The 21,291-nt window shown below is 50.7% G+C and overlaps 1 pseudogene; it reads right to left on the bottom strand.

The window, feature by feature from the left end:
* The window catches only part of LOC149356623 (uncharacterized), a 31,838-nt pseudogene extending 14,055 nt beyond the window's left edge, over nt 1-17,783 (bottom strand).
* Nucleotides 17,784-21,291: the final 3,508 nt, after the last annotated feature.

The following is a 21,291-nucleotide window of genomic DNA, read 5'->3' as shown; positions in this document are numbered from 1 at the left end:
CAGGGTGCCCCGAGTGACGACAAACTTCGCCCTTGCCCTCGCGCGGGGGCTTGTCGCGTTTGATAAATATCTAGTGTTGCGTTCAGCTGCTCTGCTGTTGACGGTCCCGACGAAGGGGAGCGCGTGTCGCCTATTCATCGAGCGCATCGTGCTGTGGCAGATCAGTTGGACAGCCGCAGTCCGTCAAACCGCGGCTGCGCGAAGAAACGAGTCGGAGTTTTGTTTTTGGTTGTCCTATTATATTGCCCTCATGTTACATGTTACTGGTAATTCCGTGCATCCACCATAGCCGGATTTTAGGCAACGCGGTCCAAGACGCCGCATCAGCAGCCACCGTGACGGGCGCTTTTTCACGCCAGTGAGGTAACAGAGACGGCGAACTTCTCTGCGGGCGCTGCTTCTCTTTCGAAGCTGTCGTATTGGCACTGTCTTCGCAATAAGCTTGATATTCTGTTCAGCAAAACATCTGCAATTTTTTTTTTATTGGGGTCTGCGATACGTACTCTTTGACGATAATTTCTTTACAATAGTTCAGCCCCGAAGAGATTCTTAGGAAGACAAATCACAAAAATTGTTGTCAGTGATGAAATTTATTTGCGAAAGCAGATTAAATATCTCATTGGCATTCTTCAGAGGGACCTTAGTGAGAAGAAAAGTTGCCGTCTGCCGCGATGACTTGACTTAGTCGTCTTGGCATAGAGTCATATAGTGCCGCCACTAGGTCTGGACGTCGGCGCAGGCCTTCCCATTATTCTTTGACGGCATGCCAGAGCTGGCCAGCTGTGCCACCACAAAGGCGCCGTGAGGAAAGTTCCTTCTTCATGACTCCCCAGATGTTTTAGATGGGGTTGAGGTCAGCCCCGGCAGGCGGCCACGGGAGCTGACGCATGGCGCAGCGCTCAAGAAGGTCGCTTACAGCACGCGCCTTGTGCACGGGGCTGCGGTCGTGCTGGAACACGTAGCAGCCATCCGGGAACGGTCCGTCCAGGACGAAGGGAATCATGTGACCGGTAAGGATCTCGCCCTTACCGATGCAACCGAGAACGGTTGAATCGGCTTCGGTACTTCGCAAGAATGCCACCAAGGATTCCAATCGAGGAAAGAAGGCGGATCGTGCGACTAGGCATAGAAGGCGTCCCTCAGCGTGAAATCTGTCGCCGTACCGGAAGGACAAGAACAGCGGTGAGCCGTATTCTCAGAGCATACAGAGACGAACACGGCAGAATTTCCGATGCTGAGCGCAGTAGACGGCCAAGGAGTACTACGCTTTAAAAAGACGAGTTAATCGTTGATGCAGTAGTTGTAGACCCTTCTTGAACGCCAGGGAGGTTCGTGACGAACTTGGGTTGAGCTGCTCCGGAGACAACATTAGATCCAGGTGGCGAGAAGCAGGTCTAATGAACTGCTTTGCAGCTCAAAAGCCGGACCTCACAAGAAACTAGAGAGAAGAGAGACTCAGCTTCGCCAGAGCCTTCCAGCAGTGGTCTCCAGAGGAGTGGCGGGAAGTGATTTTCTCGGATGAGTCCACATTCTGCACGCGCTGGGACCAGCAGCAACGTGTGTGGCGCCAGCTCGACAGCAGGTATGACCTGTCATTCTCACAGCTAAAGAAGTATGCTTTGCAACACATCGTAGTGTTCAGAATATAGCGCAGCCTCGTTTTTCCCTTTTGTTTGATTTGACGTAGATGCTGTCGTTAATACGTTGACGTTCGGCGAAGAATAAGCAATCCGGTGAACAAAGAACAACTGAATTTAATACTGGCTAAAAGAGAGCTTACAAAAAAGGTTCGATGAGTACAAGGTTCTTTTTGCGACTGACGCTTTCGCCGTTGTCTCGTCGCTCCCCCGGTCTCAGCCGCCAGACACCTTCCCTCTCGCCACTCGAGGGCTCCGGTGTTGAGCGACGCTCTCCAGGGAGAGGCGGCTGGCGGGGCGCAGGGGGACGGGGGGTCCCGTCCTCGAAGGGCGCAGACGGTCGTAAATTAGTCCAAATGTTTCCGCAAAAGCGGGGAATCGGTCCTCGAGGTCGACGCACGGAAAACTGTGTTCTACGAAACATAACGTTCACAACACATTCCCGCCCGAAATGGCACTGACATTTCACAGACACACTCACTTCACAAGCTCTATCGGATAGAGCAGTTGAACCGGACGACGCAGGGTTGCTCCCTCGGGTAGTCGCACGGTGCACGACCTAACTCGGCCGTCACGCCCGGGAAAGGTCGCGTCGGCGATTGCCATCTTCCAGAGCTGTCTTGGCTGAAGAGATTCTTTAAGCAGCACAAGATCGCCTGCCTGTAGACTCCGAGTGGGGTTCTTTTGGTGAAGCTGTGATGTTTGCAATTCCTTCAAATACTCGTTCATCCACTGCCGCCAGAATCCGCGAAGGAGTCGAGCTCTGTTCGTGAATATTTGTCGTAGGGTCGCACCACTAATGGCATTTAGGTCGACATTCGGAACATCTGGCAGTGAGGTGAGCCTCCAGCCTGTGAGAAACGAGGCTGGGCACAGTGGCTGAGGTTCGTTCGCTTCGGTGTGGACGTGCGTGAGTGGACGAGAGTTGAGGATGGCTTCCACCTCTGTGAGCGTTCTGGTGAGCTGTTCAAAACTGATACAGCTCGTTCCCAGCGTTTTCTTTAAGGTTTTCTTGGTCAGGCCGACAAGTCCTTCGTAGAAGCCGCCTCACCATGGCGCGCGTTCCACTATAAACTTCCACTCAACTCGTGTGTTCGCGAAGGAGTTTTTGACTTCGTCACTTGTGATAATGCTCCAAAGAGTAACCAGGTCCTTGCTTGCCTTCTTAAAGGCAAGTGCATTACACTGTAGTCAGTATGCGGTATACCTCGTCGGGCGATAAATCGGCGAAAAGCCAAAAGAAAGGAGAGTGTAGACATGTCACTCACCAATTCAAGGTGGAGCGCTCGGGTGACGCCACAAGTGAACAAGGCGATGTAACACTTTGACGCACCGTTCCCCTTGATAAGTAAAGGACCGGCGAAGTCAACTCCAGTCACTTGAAACGGATGAGCCTCTGTTATTCTGTCCCTTGGAAGTGGCGCGCAGACCTCGTTGGCTGGTTGTGCGTGGTAGCGCTGACAGATAACGCACTCTGACTATTTTCTTTACCAGCTGTCTTGCACCGATCACCCAGAATTTTTCTCTGAGTTGAGTCAGAGTATCGCGGATACCCCCATGCAGTACTTGTTGGTGGCATTCCTTAGCAATAAGCCTAGACAGGTCACTGTGTTTAGGCAGAACGATAGGGTGCTTGCTGGCATGAAGCAGTTGGCTCTGCTGAAGCCTTCCGTGCACTCTAAGAACACCGTGACTGTCGAGCTGCAAGGACACATTCTTTAGCGGTGACTCTGTTGGGATTCTCCGGCTCTTTCGTACGCACTCCACTTCGTTGGCAAATCTAGTGCCCTGCTCATGAAGTATCAAGTATTTCTCTGCCCTATTCAGCTCCTCCGATGTCAGTGGTCCGGATTCACTTTTCTGGCGTCTTGCTTTCGCGACAAATCGCAGCACCCAGGCGGTCACTCTAGTCAAGCGTGAGAAAGAACTGAAACGTTGTATTTCCGTCAAGGCATCCTCAACGGGTGTAGCTGCAGCAGCGGGTAGTGCCTTCGTTTCCCTTCTTCGCTCCAGCTCCGCCTCAGTGAATGTAGGCGCGATTCCGCCCTGAGGCCAGTGGCATTCCTCCATGCAGATCCATCGCGGACCCGTCCACCAAAGCTCGTTCCTTGACAGCTTCTGTGCGGGTAGACCGCGGGTAAGGAGATCTGCAGAATTCTCCCTTCCTGGGCAATGCCTCCAAGTAAATTCTCCAGTCATTCTCTGAATATCGACCACGAGGTTGCGTACAAACTGCTGCCAGCGATCGGCGTTCCCGTGAATCTAATGTAATGCGATGGTTGAGTCTGTCCACAAATAGACATTTTGGGGAGGTTCCTCTAGCTGGTCGAGAATGTAGCGGCCCAATCGCGCAGCCAGCAGGCATGCCATTAGCTCCAGTCTGGCCAGGGTAAGCTTCTTAATTGGAGCGACCTTAGATTTGCTTATTAGTATTGTCGCACTACCATCCTCGCCATCTGTCGTCAGGTAGGCGACCGCTCCATAGGCGACTGGGCTCGCATCCTCAAAAATGTGCAGACTGGTCGTTCCTTCTCTGCCTGCCTTTGCCTTGTAATATCGCGGCACTTTGATCTCCGGGAGATAAGACAGTTCGTCAACCCAATTTGACCACTCTGCTGCCATTCCTTCGGGCAAGGCATCATCCCATTCGATATTCAGGCGCCAAAGCTGTTGAAATAGTACCTTCGCTCGTACGATGAAAGGGGATAGCCACCCTAGGGGATCGTAAATCCGTGCTGTGGTTTGTAGGACGGATCGTTTGGTGGGTGGTTGTGTCGTGGATATTCTATCGGTGCAGGGGCAGAATGTTAATATGTCGGTACTTGGTTCCCACGTGAGTCCTAACACCTTCAATACTCCTGATAGGTAACCCAGCGGCTTGGCTTTCTTCGAGTCTATCTCTGACACAGCTGTTCACTATTCGATGCCCATTTGTGCAGCTGCATCGAGGCCGCCCCGAAAATTGCCTTTGACTCATTGTAGAGATTCAATGCGGCCTGTTTGTTTTGAGCTCCCATCAGTATGTCGTCGACATAAAGGCTACGTTGCAGCCGCTTTGCAGTGATCGGGTACTGTGGCTTTATGTTCTTTAAGTGATGTCGGAGAGTGGCAGAGAGCAAGAACGGACTGGCAGTCGTCCCGAATGGAACTCATTTCATGCGCCACGTCAGGATTGGCGGAAGTGGGCCACCTAGTTCAGGCATCGTCTCATACCACAAGAAACGCAGGGCGTCTGTATCCTCAGGTCTCACTGAGATCTGCAAGAACGCCTGCTCGATATCCGCTACGAGAGCTATTTTATGTCTGCGGAAGTTAAGCAACATGCCCACAAGATCAGCCGTTAAATTTGGACCACTTTCCAGGCTGTCATTCAGAGATTTTGCTGACCTGTTATGAGACGAGGCGTCAAAAACAACACGCAGCTTGTGAACGTCGCGGATAGCCGCCTGATGTGGCATGTGATATACAGTGTTTGCGCCACTGTCGTTCGTTTCGATGGGTTCCGCCATATACAGTACGCTGTACTGTCTTATAGCCGCATCATAATCACTCAGTAGATCTGGAGATTTCTGTAGGCGTCTTGTCAGCTGGTGTAGGCGTCTAAGAGTAACCTCTTTCTTCTCCTCCAAAGCCGTAACAGGCTTCCATGGAAGTTTAACAGAGTACACTGTGGGGCCAGTTGGTCATACATACAGGACGGGGCTACATGTAGCCCCGTCCTGTCCTCATCTTTCTGTGTCCTGTTTAAACGCTACGTTTGTTCGTTCAGATTCCATGGAAGGGCACCTCATAACGACCTTCCTTCAGCTGTACCGTGTCGTCACAAAACTCCACAACCACATTTGTTCCGTTCTTTTGCTCAGTGTCATTTATCCCAATAGATTCAAATGTCCAGAATTTTGTCAATATGTCAGTTGCGCTTCTTTCTGTGACCGATGTTCTCAGGGCAACCGTTTGCGTGCAGTGGGAACCTTCGTCTATGCCTTGAACTGGTCCTTGAATGGTCCAACCAACAGCGGTTTCAATTGCTCTCAGTTTTTCCGTCGATCTTTGTGTATCGGCCGGTCGCTAGCTCCCAAATGTGATCGGACCCTATGAGAAGCCCAATATCCCTAGGCCCTCCGTCGTGGCTAAAATCGGCGGGTTCATAGCCGAGCGTTCTTAGCCTGTCAGTCACTGTCACGGGTGGTGTTGGGATATGCTGATCGCAAATGATGTCTGTTTCCAGAACCTCCAGTTCGCAAGTTTTCCCCTTTTTAGTTTTTACCTTCACCATTACTCGCTTAAACAGTTTTTCTTCTTGGTGACCACCAAAGACACCGACGGTTAGCATTTCTTCTCCGAGAAATCTGCATCCTAGTCTTTTCGACGCTTCCGATGTTATGTACGAGCGTTGGCTTCCGCCATCGAAAAGAACTCGCAGGTGCGTCCAGGTGTTTTGGCCACCGCAGTTCACTGTCGCTGTTTGAAGTAAGATGGTTCTCATGGGAGCGGATTCGGATCCTGTCGCCGACGTTTCGAGGCTAACCTGTGCATTTGTGACTCTATTAGCTGCTTCCTTTTTGCGAGCTACCGAGTACGATGGGTCACATGTTGCAGTAGCGTGTCTCTTCCCGCACTTCATGCATTTTATGTAGACATTACAATGTCTTGTACGATGCCCTTTTCGTGTACATTTAAAGCATCTTCCTGCCGCTTGTAGAAGCTGCTTCTTTTCCTCTATGCTTTTTTGTGCATCGCATTCATGCGTCTGATGCCCGTCAGCTTTACAAAAGAAGCAAGTTTCCTTTGTTACATTTTGGTGCAGGGTTGCAGCGGTTGAAAAGGGCTTATTCGATTTTTTGGACGACGGCTTCGTTTGATCCTTTCGGCTGTCTTTACAGCTTTTCGTTATGTCCATGCTCCTTAATGCAGCCAGATTTTCTCGACTTTCCACTTCGATTTTCAGAAAGGAAAGAAGGCGTGAAAAGGACGTCACAGTACCTTTTTCAGTTTCGTTCGATCTTTCCGAAGCGTCGTCGGTCGTTGAATCCTCGCTTTCGTCCAAGGAGGTAGTTTCGATGACGCATTGACGGCTGTAGTCGAGAAGGATGTCCGTTGGCAATGCTCGTTGCACGATTGGCATCAGAAGTGAGCTGTATGAATCCTGCTTTCGGCCTAGTGTCTCCAAGCCCTTGATGTGTGCAGCCAGCGTATCGTACAGGCGGCGAAGCCCGCGTACGTCGTCCGAAGAGCGAACTGGTTGTAAATCAATTAGCTTCTTCATGTGCTCTTGGATCAGGAGCTCTTCGTTGCCAAAGCGCTTCTTGAGGAGCTCTACAGCGTCGCTGTAGCATCGTGCGGTGGGTGGAAGTCCGGCGAGTGCAGCGGCGGCGTCGCCTGCGACCGAAGCCCTCAGGTAGTGGAACTTGTCGACAGATGACAGCTCTTCGTTCTTGTCGACGACTTGTTCGAATACTTCCCAGAAGGGCTGCCAGTCGTGTCGCCGTCCGCTGAATCTTGCGAGCTCCAGCTTTGGTAGTTTGACCCTGATCTTCGAGATCGTCGTTGTCTGGCCGCCGTTATTCTCGCGCTGAGTCGTTGGAGGATTTCCAGTCGGTGGATTTCCAGTGGAGACACACTGTTGCAGCTTTGCCAAGACGGTTACGATGCGATCGTTGTATTCGCAAATCTCTTCGTATTCCGTCTCGGCCTGCTCATCAGCCAGTGACTCTTCGAATTGACTGTTTGCAGCGTTGCGCTCAGCCTGGAGAGACGTTAGTCGAGCGTGCAAGATACTAGCATCGCTCTGCGTTAGCTGTTCTAGCCGCTTGAGGCATTCGTTGGTAAGTTTCGTTACTTGAGTGCGCAATACCTTTCGTTTTTTGCAGAGGCGCTCCATCGTTGAACCAGTATCGATGTGGATCACCGGAATGTCTTCAGATAACCAGAGGATGAGACGACTTCATGTAGCAGCGTTGGGTAGACCACTTGTGCGTTGCGATGAAAGGCCACAATAAGACGAATATCCACGGTTCGTTGTTCAGAATTTCTTCTCTTCACTTCCCGTCCCGGGTTTCGGCACCAAATGTATGATTTTTGTCGTTAATACGTTGACGTTCGGCGAAGAATAAGCAATCCGGTGAACAAAGAACAACTGAATTTAATACTGGCAAAAAGAGAGCTTACAAAAAAGGTTCGATGAGTACAAGGTTCTTTTTGCGACTGACGCTTTCGCCGTTGTCTCGTCGCTCCCCCGGTCTCAGCCACCAGACACCTTCCCTCTCGCCACTCGAGGGCTCCGGTGTTGAGCGACGCTCTCCAGGGAGAGGCGGCTGGCGGGGCGCAGGGGGACGGGGGGTCCCGTCCTCGAAGGGGCTCAGACGGTCGTAAATTAGTCCAAATGTTTCCGCAAAAGCGGGGAATCGGTCCTCGAGGTCGACGCACGGAAAACTGTTCTACGAAACATAACGTCCACAATAGATGCAGTATCGAATACGAAGTAGGTTATTCTCTCCTGCCGAACAGAAGCTTCAGCAGACAGTTGGATTTGTTATGTTAGCGCTACTTGATTTAAGTTTGGGAGCCGACATATGCTAATGTTTGTTGGAACATCTTTGCTGTCCTATGCACAGGTATCTCCCTGACTGCACCCACAAAGTGCTCAGCACTGGCCGGTGTTCAGTCAGCGTCTAGGGCGCCATAAGTAGGGACGGCCTCGGCCCACTCGTGCGGATCGAGGTCTCTTTCACCGGGCCGAAGTATTACGGGATCCTTACCGGTCACATGATTCCCTACGTCCTGGATAGATCGTTCCCGGATGGCTGCTACGTGTTCCAGCACGACCGCAGCCCTGCGCACAAGGCGCGTGCTGTAAGCGACCTCCTTGAGAGCTGCGCCGTGCGTCAGCTCCCGTGGCCGCCTAACGGGGCTGACCTCAACCCCATCTAAAACATCTGGGGAGTCATGAAGAAGGAACTTTCCTCACGGCGCCTTTGTGGTGACACAGCTAACCAGGTCTGCCATGCCGTCAAAGAGGAATGGGAAGCCGTGCGCCGATGTCCAGACCTAGATGCGGCACTATATGACTCTATGCCAAGACGACTAAGTCAAGTCATCGCGGCAGACGGCCACTTTTCGTCTCACTATGGTCACTCTGAAGGATGCCAATGAGATATTATGCGAAGCATATTGCTAGAGCTACCACTCACGCCGTCGGCGTGGGACCCCTAAACGTCACACCACGTGACACCGTGACGTCACACCACGTGACATCGGATGAGGGAGGCGGCCTCCACCTCGCGCCGTCGCCGTGGGACCCCTAGCCGTCACGCCAAGTGACACCGTGACGTCGTCGTGACGATGCCATCGCACAGACGCCGGAATGTCCTCCAGCGGCATTCCCGCGCATTTCGAACGCGCGTTCACACTCGGTGTAGGTGAAACGCTCGCTCCACCGGGCAGGCAGACGCGGCTTCCGTGGCAATCCAGGCGCTCACCCAACGCGCGTCTCGGGGTTAGTCGGCGTTCCGCTGTAGCCATGCCGTTGTCTTCCCCCACGACGAAGGCTTCTAGTGGTTGTATTAAAATGACCAAGTATGCAACCAAGGAAAGCGATGTATTACCAAGCCTAGCCACCAATATGCTTCGCATCTGACTAGGCTTAACCTTAGCTAAGCCTCAGCCATAATTTTTAATCTGCTTTCCCCAAAAAATTGCATCATTGACAATAATTTGTGATTCGTCTTCCTAATAATCTCTTCGGGACTGAACTATTGCAAAGAAGTTATCTTGAAAGACTACGTGTCGTAGACCCCAATAAAAAAAAATTGCAAATGTTTTTCTGAACAGAATATCAAGCTTATTGCGAAGACAGTGCCAATACGACAACTTCGAAAGAGAAGCAGCGCCCGCACAGAAGTTCGCCGTCTCTGCTACCTCACTTGCGTGAAAAAGCGCCCGTCACGGTGGCTGCTGATGCGGCGTCTTGAACCGCGTTGCCTAAAATCCGGCTATGGTGGATGCAGGGAATTAGCAGTAACATCTAACATGAGGGCAATATATAAAAGGACAACCAAAAACAAAATTCCGACTCGCTTCTTCGCACAGCCGCGGTTTCACGGACTGCGGCTGTCCACAGCCCGATGCGCTCGATGAATAGGCGATACGCGCTCCCCTTCGTCGGGACCGTCAACAGCAGAGCAGCTGAACGCAACACTAGATATTTATCAAGCGCGACAAGCCCCTGCGCGAGGGCGAAGTTTGTCGTCACACGGGGCTCTCTGGCTGCCAGCGAGCGGCGCGAGATAACAGCGCCCCTGTGCGGCCGCGCAGCCGCTCCAAGGTAGATGTACTATGGTAGCGTAGGCTGCATAGAAGCCCATACGTTCAAAACATGGCGGCTCATGGTGCGCAGCCAGCGCCGTCTTCGAAATGCGTGGACAACTAAAAAGTGACGTCATAATTAAAACAAAAACGCGACGTTGAAGTCACGTGTTTTAGTGACGTCATATTCGTGACGTCAGCGTCACGTGCTGCTTGGCGGGAAAAATAAACTGCTGAACGCCGCGACGCTTCAGCGCGACACCCGACACGAGAACGAAGAAAGAAGACACGACGAGTGCCAACCACCAACGCTATTTTTAGGTAGTCAGTTCTCGTTGTGCCTTTTTCCTTCGTCCTCGCCTCAGGTGTCGCGCTCAATGTCGCAGGTGTAGCGCTGAAGCGATGAAATGTGACGCCGCCAGACAGGTTATCGCTCGCACATCGTGCAACCGCACACCTCTTGTTTACGTACGGGGGCCCCATGGCCACAGACGATGCCCTTTTGGGGCAAAAGCGACAGAACCGCACCCAACCGAACGAAACTACACAGAAGAGATGGCAAAAGGGAAAAGCGGAAACTGTACACGAACGATGCACACCAAGAACTCGAGCAACAAGCAACGAGGAAAAAGTAGGGCTAGCAGAATCGAGTTTCAAACAAAAGCAAGCAGAATGGTCAAAAGATATGACAAGGGTATGACATCAAAGCACCGTCAACCTTGGTATCGTCCCGCTGCCATTGCCGCTGCTCTGAGCGAACGCTGTCATAAAAATTTTTACAAAACAAGCGCTATACTTTCTAACGAAATGCACACAACTAAAACATTTTAAAAAGGAATCACTGCAATTGTTTTCGAATGCTTTTGAAACACAAAATATGTCCTAATTATTTTCCTCTTCTAGTCGTGTTTGTCCACTCATTTCATTTTGGCGCTTTAGTTCCACCACTAATTTGATGTCGCTAGCACTTGGTTCTGGACCGCATTCAGGCTCCGGCTTCGCGACCTATTTCAATTGACCTTGGCCGCTCCGCTACCCTGAGCGGTGGTCCATTTTATTTTCCGACCGATAGTACATCGAAGAACTTCCGTTAACTCGGGAATCTGTCACTGAAACCATGTCTGAATTGATTTTTGTTACATCCTTTATTGATGGTGGCAGGGTACAGACTGGCGGAAAAGCCGCCAACACGTGACACATGGTAACTCAGGGTTGCTTGGCCCTAAAGATTGTCCCGCTATAACACTCCTCCCCCCTACGTCACGAAGTCCTTCAGATACGCAGGGCGGCTGCGTTGGCGCTGTGGTCGCTGGACTTGAAGGGAAGCACTCGCTTCACGGTCCTCACCACAGGAAGAAGATTCGGTACTGGGTTCTGCAGCCTCCTCCAGTCTTTCTCCTTGGTCCCGTCTTCCAGGGTCCTCTGGGCTTGAAGGAATGCCAAGCCCGGAACACCCTGCCGGGGAAGCAACCAGCGGTTCCTCCTCTTCACACATCCCAGAAGCGGAACTGTCCAATGCGTAGCTGGCAGAACGACTTCTGAGTTGGTCAACATGACGTCTCCATCGACGACCGTCCTTGGTGACGACCAAGTACGACACTGGTCCTGTGACACAATTCACAATGCCCGGCAACCACTTGGGCCCATAGAGATAGTTGCGCACAAACACTCGATCCCCCACATCAAACAGTCGCACTGCCTGGCTACGGCGCTGCATCACCTGCTCTTGTTTCTGCTGCACACCGGACTGCAGGTCAGGATGCAGGCGCTCTAACACAGTTGAAAGTTTCCTGCCCATTAGCAATTCGGCCGGGCTCTTGCCTGTTGTAGCATGAGGCAGGATATGCTGGGTCATTAAAAACCTAGCCAGACGTGTGTCGATATCGCCTCCAACCATTCGCTTGAGTACTTCCTTGGTTTCGCGCACCATGCGTTCTGCTTGACCATTCGAAGAAGGGTGATATGGGGCAACAGTTACATGTCGGATTTGATTTCGGCACATGAAGTCTCTGAACTCCTCCGAACAAAAGGCAGTTCCATTATCAGAAACAGCAGTTTCTGGAATGCCATGGGTAGCAAAAAGGAAACGAAGCTTCGCACAAACTGCAGCTGCCGACATGGAATTCATCCGGCACACTTCCAACCACTTTGAGTGAGAGTCCACCACAATGAGGAAGACTTTGCCTTGGAAGGGCCCAGCAAAATCGATTTGTAGTCTTGTCCAAGGACGCTTGGTGAATTCCCAAGGGTGAATCTTTGCAGCTGCTGGCGCCGACCTGGATTCCTGACAACGTGCACAGTCTCTCACCTTCTGCTCAACATCTCTGTCGATTCCTGGCCACCACACGGCTCCTCTGGCAAGCCCCTTCATCTTGACATTTCCTGGATGAGCTGTGTAAAGAATGGCCATGACATACGGTCGAGCTGGCTCTGGAATGACCACACGACTGCCCCACAGCAAACAACCTTGGTACACCGACAGTTCATGCTTGCGGCTCACAAACGCTGCAAACTCTTCTGGCAGCTTGCTCTCTGGCCACCCATGCTGCACCCAATTGCAGACTCTAGCCAACAGCTTATCCCTTGACGTGAATCTTGCCACCTTCCTAGAGTTCCATGCTACTTCCGGCGCCATTTCCAGCATTCCTACTTCCCAAAGACGCTGCTCCTCTTCCTCTGCCCTACTGGCTCTCAGTGGTAAACGACTGAATGCATCAGCATTCGAAAGCTTCTCCGCTGGTCGATACTCAATTTCATAGTCATTGCCGATAACATGTGAGTCCAACGCAGCATCCGTGGTGATAGCACCTGGGGAATGGGCTTGGCATGGTGCAACAGTCCTAAGAGAGGTTTGTGGTCTGTCACAATTTTGAAATGTCTCCCATATAGAAACTGATGATACTTCTTTATGCCAAAGCCGATGGCGAGCGCTTCTCGGTCTGTCTGGGCATAATAGACCCTTTACAAAAGTTAGCGCCATCTAGTGAGAAAAACATGAACAGCGCACGGCGGCCATGTTTGGTTCAGTCCGTCCGCGCCGCCCGGAGTACTCGGAGGACAGTTCACTGTACCCGGAGAGTACGCGCCAACGTGAGCCCTCGTGGAACTCGTGCACGCACAGCGAGCTTCATTGGAATTCCCGCAAGTTATTGCGTCATTTGTTGGCATCACAACAGTCGGTGCTAGCACCAAGCTCCATTCGGAATGCCAGCATGTTGCTGCGTGCCTTTCTGCAGCCAGCGCAGCGTCGTAGACGCGCACGGAAACAAGGTGTGTATACGACCGTTCGTTTGCATTCTTGATCGGCTTTACAAGTGTCACTTGCAGCATGTCAGGCATTACGGCATGTACCTCTGACTGGGGGATAGCTCATAGAACGCGATCGCGATCACCTGAAACAGCGAGGTTGTTTTGCGTGCAATGAAGCCTTGTGAACTTCACGAAAGCTTGTGCTGAGATGGAAAATGACACTGGAGAAGGAGCAATACATGTGTAACGAACGCTAAAGCTCGAATAGATCCGTTGGAGCCTTTTGTACGTGGATTGCATTCGCCATTCTCTATTTGACTTATTACAAGGGCATGATTACCGAAGCTAGTTTTCAAACCATTGTGTGAAATGGCCGTGCATTGTGCAGATGGCAAAATGGTTGCCTAGGGCGCCCAAGCTGCCTGTTTCACGCTACAAAAGCGCCTGCCAAAGCCGCGGCGTCCTGTAAAGCAGGAAAAGATGAGGCATCACACGTGTAGCGTCATGCTCACATCCAGCCCGTTTCAAAAGATGTTATCGCCTGATGACGCGTGCGAAGTCCGGTACGCGTCCAGAGCGCGCAGCTCAGGTTTGTAGTCAGTGCCATAGCCTCCTTTAGGCTATGGTCTGTGCCTATGAATACTTGCCAGCGCGATCCACAAAATAACGAAGCTTGCGTTTCACTCTAGTGGGTTTTCTCGAATCCCATGATGGTTTCTTAGTTGACAGCCACCCGAAAGGTCAGTTGGTTTTGTAAAGATGACGATTCCTTGTTTATTTCCTCTATTAGTAGACATTTCAAGCTTTAACCTCATATGCAAGAGCTGAAATGGGCGGCCTCTGGAAAAGGGAACTGTGCTGAAATGATAAGGAATTTTAAAAATCAGCTATCACCGCGCCATGCCTGCTTCGCACAAGAGTTCGTGTGATCAGATTTTCCAGTATTGCTATAAAGTATAGCATCCACAGCATGGTGCTTGTTGACAAAACCTGTTTATTATTTGTGCAGGTCTCCTTCCATGGTTTCCCAAGCAACCCGGCTTTGAGAAAGAAGTGGATTATTGCAATACGCAGAGATGTGGGGAAAGACTTCACTATAACGCATCACACCACGCCTCGGCTCTCAAAATATGCCTCTAGCCGTCGCTGGCAGAAACCGTCAGGGACAAAAGAGAGGTCCCTAGACCAGGAAAGGACTTCGCTTGACATTGAAAATCCGTTCCACGCACAGTACACTTGGCGACAACGTTACAAGCACGGACACAACGGCAGGCACTGACGGACGGACTCGGAGCGGACGGACGAAGCGATCCAAAGATGGCCGCCACCGCGGGGTCAGGCGAGGTCAGCGTGCCTGTCACTGTTGCCAGACCTACTTTTGTAAACCCTCTATTCCGTTCAGTCGCACTCATAGTTCTCGACGCATATGTAACCGGTCTCTCGCTGCCATCATCGCACACATGGCTCAACACAGCACCCAGTCCGTACGGGGATGCGTCACAGGCCAGCACTAGGGGCTTGTTGACATCATAGTGCACCAGAACATGTGATGACTGCAGCAGATCTTTCGCCTGGCGAAATGCTTCTGCCTCAGCTTCCATCCAACGCCACTCGCGACCCTTGTCCGACAGCCGGTACAGTGGCTCTAAGGCATGAGCTGCTCCTTTAAGAAACTTGTTGTAAAAGTTCAGAGCTCCTAAAAAGGCTTGAAGTTCCTTTTTGCATGTCGGCTCTGGGGCCTTGTGAATAGCACGCACCTTGTCTTCTGTCGGCTGCACACCTGCAGAGTTCACACGGAATCCCAAGTAACACACTTCCTCAACACAAAATTGACATTTGTCAAACTTTAGTCGCAGACAGTCTTCATGAATTCTTTTGAGCACTTCTTGTAAACGAGCATTGTGCTGCGCCTCATCCTTTCCACCGATCAAGATGTCATCCAAGAACACAAGAACACCATCAATTCCATGCAACAGTTCTTCCATGTACCTCTGAAAAATAGCCACTGCCACGCCAAATTGAAGACGGGTTACGCGGAACAGTCCCCGATGTGTTGTAACCGTCAACAAGTCAGCTGTTTCTTCATCAACAGTCTTCTGTTGATACGCCTGTCCGAGGTCTAGCCTTGAAAACTTCGAGCAACCTGTCAGCCTGGCAAACAGCTGTTCTGGTGTCGGCAGGAGATACGTTTCCCACTGCACTACACGATTGACTGTGCTCTTGTAGTCCCCGCAGATCCTTATCGATCCATCTTTTTTGACAACTGGAACGACAGGTGTTGCCCACTTCGAGTGCCGCACAGGCTGGAAAATGCCTTGGCTCACCAACTTGTCCAGTGCTTCGTCGACCTTCGGCCTCAATGCAAACGGTACTTGTCGTGGCTTCAGAAATCGCGGCGGAGCTGCCGGGTTCACCTCTATGTGTACAGGAGGCCCTTTACTTGTCCCAAGTCCAGGCTCAAAGACTGAAGAATACTTCTTGAGCAAGGCTGTTGTTCCCTTACTGCCAGTTCGACTCGGCTCGTACACACTGTGAACACCACTTAGACTTATTCCCAAGGACTTGAACCAGTCCCGACCGAGAAGTCCGATACTAGAACCCTTAACCACCACCAATCGCAGGCGATGTTCCTGCCCCTTGAATTCCACCTTCACGGTCAGTTCACCCAACACTCGTAGTTCCTTGTTATTGTAAGCTCGGAGATGAAGATTACTTGGGCGCAACGCCCTTTTGGATATTCGCAGCTTCTGCATAGTCCGGTCGTTGATGACTGAACACACTGCACCAGAGTCCACCTCCATCTCTAGGGGTCTTCCGTTGACACGCACTTCCACTCTCACGGCTGGCTCTTCACCAGACAGCACGAACACGTCGTAAACGTCCGACGCAGCATTCTTGCGACGGCCTCCACTGGCCTGTTGTTTGTTCTGAGAGTTGGGTTCAGCCGAAGCGCGAGCTGCAGCCTTCCTCCTGCATGCTCTCACTATGTGCCCTCGTTGCTTGCAGAAGAGGCACTGCATATTAATGAATGGGCAACTGCTTGGCGAATGCGCACCCTTGCAGCGGAAACAGCCGCTTGTGCTCCCAGGCGAACCAGCCTGCTTCTGGGTACCCTCCTTGGCTGTCACTGGCGCAGAGACCTTCGCAACACACGGGTCGAAACGCTTCCCGCTCACGCTGCCAACTTCACACGATGCGGCACTGCCGCGAATTTGCTCGGTCTGTCGCTGCGCAGATTCCATTGCAATGGCTTGCTCCCGAGCTGTCGCAAACGTAAGCTACGGCTCCGCCAGCAACCGACGCTGAAGGGTCTCGCTTCGCACCCCGCACACTAGCCGGTCGCGCAACATGTCATCGAGCGACGCACCGAAATCGCAATGTTCCGAGAGACGTCGCAATTCTGCGATGTAGTCGGCAATTGACTCACCAGGCTGCTGTTGACGTGTGCCAAACTTGAAACGCTGTACTGTCACCAACGGTCGCGGCGAGAAGTGGTTTGAGAGACGCCTGACGATCTCATCGTAGGCCACGGCCGACGGCGCATCCGGAGAACAAAGGGAGCGAACGATGGCATACGTTGCTGGGCCGCAAACGCTGCAGAGCGTTGCTCGCTTCTTCTCGTTACCGTCGATGTCGTTTGCTTGAAAGAACAATTCGAGGCGCTCCAAATACAAGGGTCAAGACGTCGCCTCCGTCGGAACGAATTTCCCAATCGTGCCCAGCGCAGTTGCCATTTCTACCTCGTCGCCAATTATGTTACATCCTTTATTGCTGGTGGCAGGGTACAGACTGGCGGGAAAGCCGCCAACACGTGACACATGGTAACTCAGGGTTACTTGGCCCTAAAGATTGTCCCGCTATAACAGTTTTTACTCACCAAAGTGTGTTAAAATTGCTTAGTAATATCAATTCATCTTCTGCCGGTGGTCCTGACGGTGTTCCTAACTTTGTTTTAAAGTCAAGCGCGAATGAAATCTCTCATTACTTAGTCATTTTGTTCCGAGCGTCTCTTAACTCGGCGTCTCTGCCAAATGACTGGAAAAATGCTAATGTGAGCCAGTGCATAAAAGTGCTTCAAAAAGCTCTGTTATTAATTAACGACCGATTTCTTTAACCAGTGTGTGCTGTAAAACGTTGGAGCACCTAATATATAGCGCAGCCAAAAAACACCTAGACTCTCATGAGTATTTTACAGACGTTCAGCATGGCTTTAGGTCAGGTTTTTCCTGTACTACTCAGTTGCCTGAGTTTAGTAAAGATTTGTTTTCTTCCTTTGGCCGTGGCTCTCAAAAAGATTGCGTATTTCTAGATTTTGAGAAAGCCTTTGACTCTGTACCTCATTTACTATTGTTACATAAGTTAAATTGTCTTGGTCTGCACCCCACTGTCATCTATTGGCTTCATTCGTATGTTCAGGGCGGCATGCAGCGTCTTTTGATTAATGGTTTGGTCTCAGATTATGTAAAAGTTTCCTCAGGTGTACCGCATGGGTCTGTTCTTGGACCCCTTCTTTTTCTGATTTATATCAATGATAATGTTTTGGATCTTACCTGCAATGTTCGTCCACATGCTGACGAATGTGTCGTTTACCATGTTGTGGAAAGTTCCTCTGATGCGATAAAATCTCAGCGAAACTTGGATTCCATCCAGTGCTGGTGCTCAAAATGACAAAATGTCTTTGAACGCTACAAAATACAAATTTATGTCTTTCTCTCGGAAGCGTTCTCTATTAGAAACAGGTTACTCATTACATAATGCTCCCCTGCAAAAAGTACTTGAATATAAGTGTCTCGGCGCTTATTTTACGTCTAACCTAACATGGACAGGGCAAATTGAGTATATTACATCCCCATTAAAGCAACACTGTTGCGAGAGAGACTGACAGGGAGGCTATCGAGAGGCGGCACATCAGACGGAACTTTGCGTGATGACGTGCCAATGAAACTTGCAGCACAGGCTTGAAGTGAAGCTGATTCTTCTGGCACCACAGGCTGAGATGGACAAACTGACTGGCTTGCCTGACGCTCGACCACAACTGTAAGAGGAGCGGAGGAACGCACCAGGCTGGCCTAAGTATGTTTTCTCCGGTTAAGGAGTGCGTGAGCGTCTGCGCGAAGGCTGCGATTTGGCTGAATTAATTCCAATAAACTTTCTCAAAATCAGGGCTGAATTGCTGCTTAAACTTTGTCGTCGAAGCAAGGTAAGTCATAGCCAAAAGCAAGAACACCAGTGGTTGCCGGTAAACCTACCGACCGGAATCGCAAGGACTGCTGAATCGGCTGAAGCGGGCGGCTGTGGCTTGGATGGACGCCGCCATGTTTCTGGGCTAAAGGCGCAAAAGTCGCAACGCTAAATTCTGAAAATTGCGTGCGTACGCTAACGCTATTCCCCGTTAGCGTTCTGTGCGTGCGCACTCTGGACCCGCTATTCCGCTATGCACGCAATTACGCAAAGCCCGCAATACTAAAACTCTCTATTAAATAACGAGCTGTAGCTAAAATCTACGAAAGTAGTTTTAAGAAGACTCAAGTCACGCCGAAACGTTACAGCAATGTTGCTTCGTTTTATTTTATCGTTGTTAACATCATTGTTAATGTTATTTTAACACCATCCATGGAATGCCACAAAAATATTTTGAATAATGTTCTTGTTATTTTATTTAAACATGTAAACAATACAAATACAACTTTTTTCTCGAATGGTAAAGTTACCTAGCAACACGATGCACGCCGGCCAATTGTGAACGTACACAGCACTTGTCAAGGATGAACAATGAGGGCGAAACTTCAGTTTTTGAAAATACCGCAACTACCATTTTGAATTCACTCACCTGGCAACGGATACCACAGAAACAAGCTAGAGTATTTTATAAGTGATAGGGGTGAATACGAAATAAACTTTTCTAACAAAATAATGGGACTGTGTGCAAAATGTACGGCAGCACAGTCAAAATAGACTTATTGCAAAGTACTGCTAGTTGAATAACATGTTTAGTATGTGTACGCTGGCAAACGTTCTGTGGCAGAATGCTTGAAACACGCTTGTAATATTGTTTTATAGTGATGACTTAAAGGGACACTGAGGAGAAATTAAAGTTGGCTTGTATCGACAGAATATCAGGTCCTGATTACAAAAACGCCACTCATACTGACAACAAAGCTCTTGTAACGTAGAAAAGAGCGAGAACCAAAATACAGGTATCGCCGCCACAGGCCAAACTCGCAAGTATAAGCGTGATGACGTCATAGGACAAAACAGTGTTGCTAGAACGAATGGTTCTAGCTACACTAGGACACGAGAAGCCACGAATCACATAGACGCAGCCAATGCATGCGCAAATCTACTTGACGTCGCCAGATGGCGCCACGTATCCGACGGCTACGTGCGCACCTGCAGCGTCGGGACCAATCAGCGCCTGCTCACCGGCGGTAGGCGGGCTCCCGGTATTCCGCTAACGGTAACAAGGTACACGGTGTGCTAAAGGTGTCTATTTGCGAGAACTGCGTTGATGACTTCGAGAACGGGATCGATCGTAACGCTGGCAAAACGCCGGTGCAAACGTAAACGAAGCGACGGTAGCGACGGTCGCAACAGCCGATGGATGCCTTCAACGTGCGGCCGGCGGTAGCTTTCTTTTCGGGTGCTGCTAGGCCGCACTGCTGGCTGTCAGAAATCACGGAGTCTGCGCTACTTCATGTTCACGTCATGTTTCACGTCACTTAGTCCTGTGTCGTCATAGGAGATCCCAAGTTTGATTCAGAGCGGCGGGAAAAACTTTTTCAACTTCGAATACAAATTTCTTAGAAATAAATGCCTCTTTCGCTGCCGGCCAAGTGGCAACAAAGCCATGAAATGCCGAACTATCAGATTTTGCGTTAAAAAAATATTAATAGAGCTCTCCGCACTGTCCCTGTAAGCATTTCAACATAACAACGGAGCATTACAACTGTGTTTCTTTTAAATGTTAACGTTTAATATATAAAATATAACGTTGTATGTCAACTTTTGCCATTAAAATGACGTTCAAACGTGACAATGCTACCGCAACTTTCATAAAACATTTAGAACATTATTTATTGTTCGTTAACATACGGGGACTTGAGACACTGGGTCGATTTCTTTGTCCTTACGCTGTTGCCTATATAGCCAGGGTTTTTCTGCCGTACAGGTGTAGCACAGTGGGGCACAGAATACCACTCACTGCACTTTAATTGTTGTACATTTCTACATTATGCAGCGCGTTATCTTGAATGCAGATTGCAATTCACCCATCCCTTCCTGAGCGTCTAGAGAGAGTTCGCCACAACGGCATTAGAGATTACGTGCAAGTTTGGGACCACATCACTACAATCACAGATAACGCTTCTGGTTACCACAGGCTATTGACAAAATTGTTGCCTAGTGTAGTTTTAAGGACATGTTTTCCAAATGAGCGGGTTGTTTCTCCAATGGCAAGCATTTATTTACAACATAGATTAGTCGAATGCTGTTTCATTCCTTCGCATAAGACATCTCGATGCGTGACGAGAAGGACGCAGCAGTAGCACTGACTGCGGCTTCGACTATGTTGCTCCGGAGCATGGTGTCTGCGCTCTGGCAAGGCACCACAGAGGCAGCCCGGCAGTTACATACGCGGGGCTCTCCACCTGGTCCTGTGGACGGCCGGACTTGGAGCGCTCCGAAATGAGGTGAGACCGGGTGCAGACAGATGCCGGGCGATGAAGATCAGCCGCGTGCCAACGATGCAGAATGTAGACAGGATCACCACCACGACTGCGAATGCAAGGCAAGCCCTCCAGGGGCTCACCGCGTCCCGCTGGACAACTGGAAAGACACCGTCAGGCGCGGAAGGCTGCGGCCTGCCGGGCTCGTCTCCGCTGCAAGGCGGCTCTTGTCGCTGCTCTGTTCCATCCCTCGCTGCGGTGCATAACCGCGTTGCGGCCACCTTTCACCAAGCGACTTCCAGCTTACCCTGTAGGCGCCGGCAGCTGGGCTTGTGTTTCGGTAGACAGCGGTCGGCAGGCGTCTTTCCAGAGCAGCTGTGCGCTGTCGTGGCGCACAGGCCCGGGCTCCGTTTGGTAGCGTGTTGAGTCTTCAGGCT

The sequence above is a fragment of the Amblyomma mixtum genome, chromosome 3 (genome assembly GCF_055824585.1).
Source record: "Amblyomma mixtum isolate Tamu chromosome 3, ASM5582458v1, whole genome shotgun sequence".
In the NCBI taxonomy this organism is placed as follows: Eukaryota; Metazoa; Arthropoda; class Arachnida; order Ixodida; family Ixodidae; genus Amblyomma; species Amblyomma mixtum.
The sequence above is the reverse complement of the archived record's forward strand: the minus strand, read 5'-3'. Positions and strand labels throughout refer to the sequence as shown.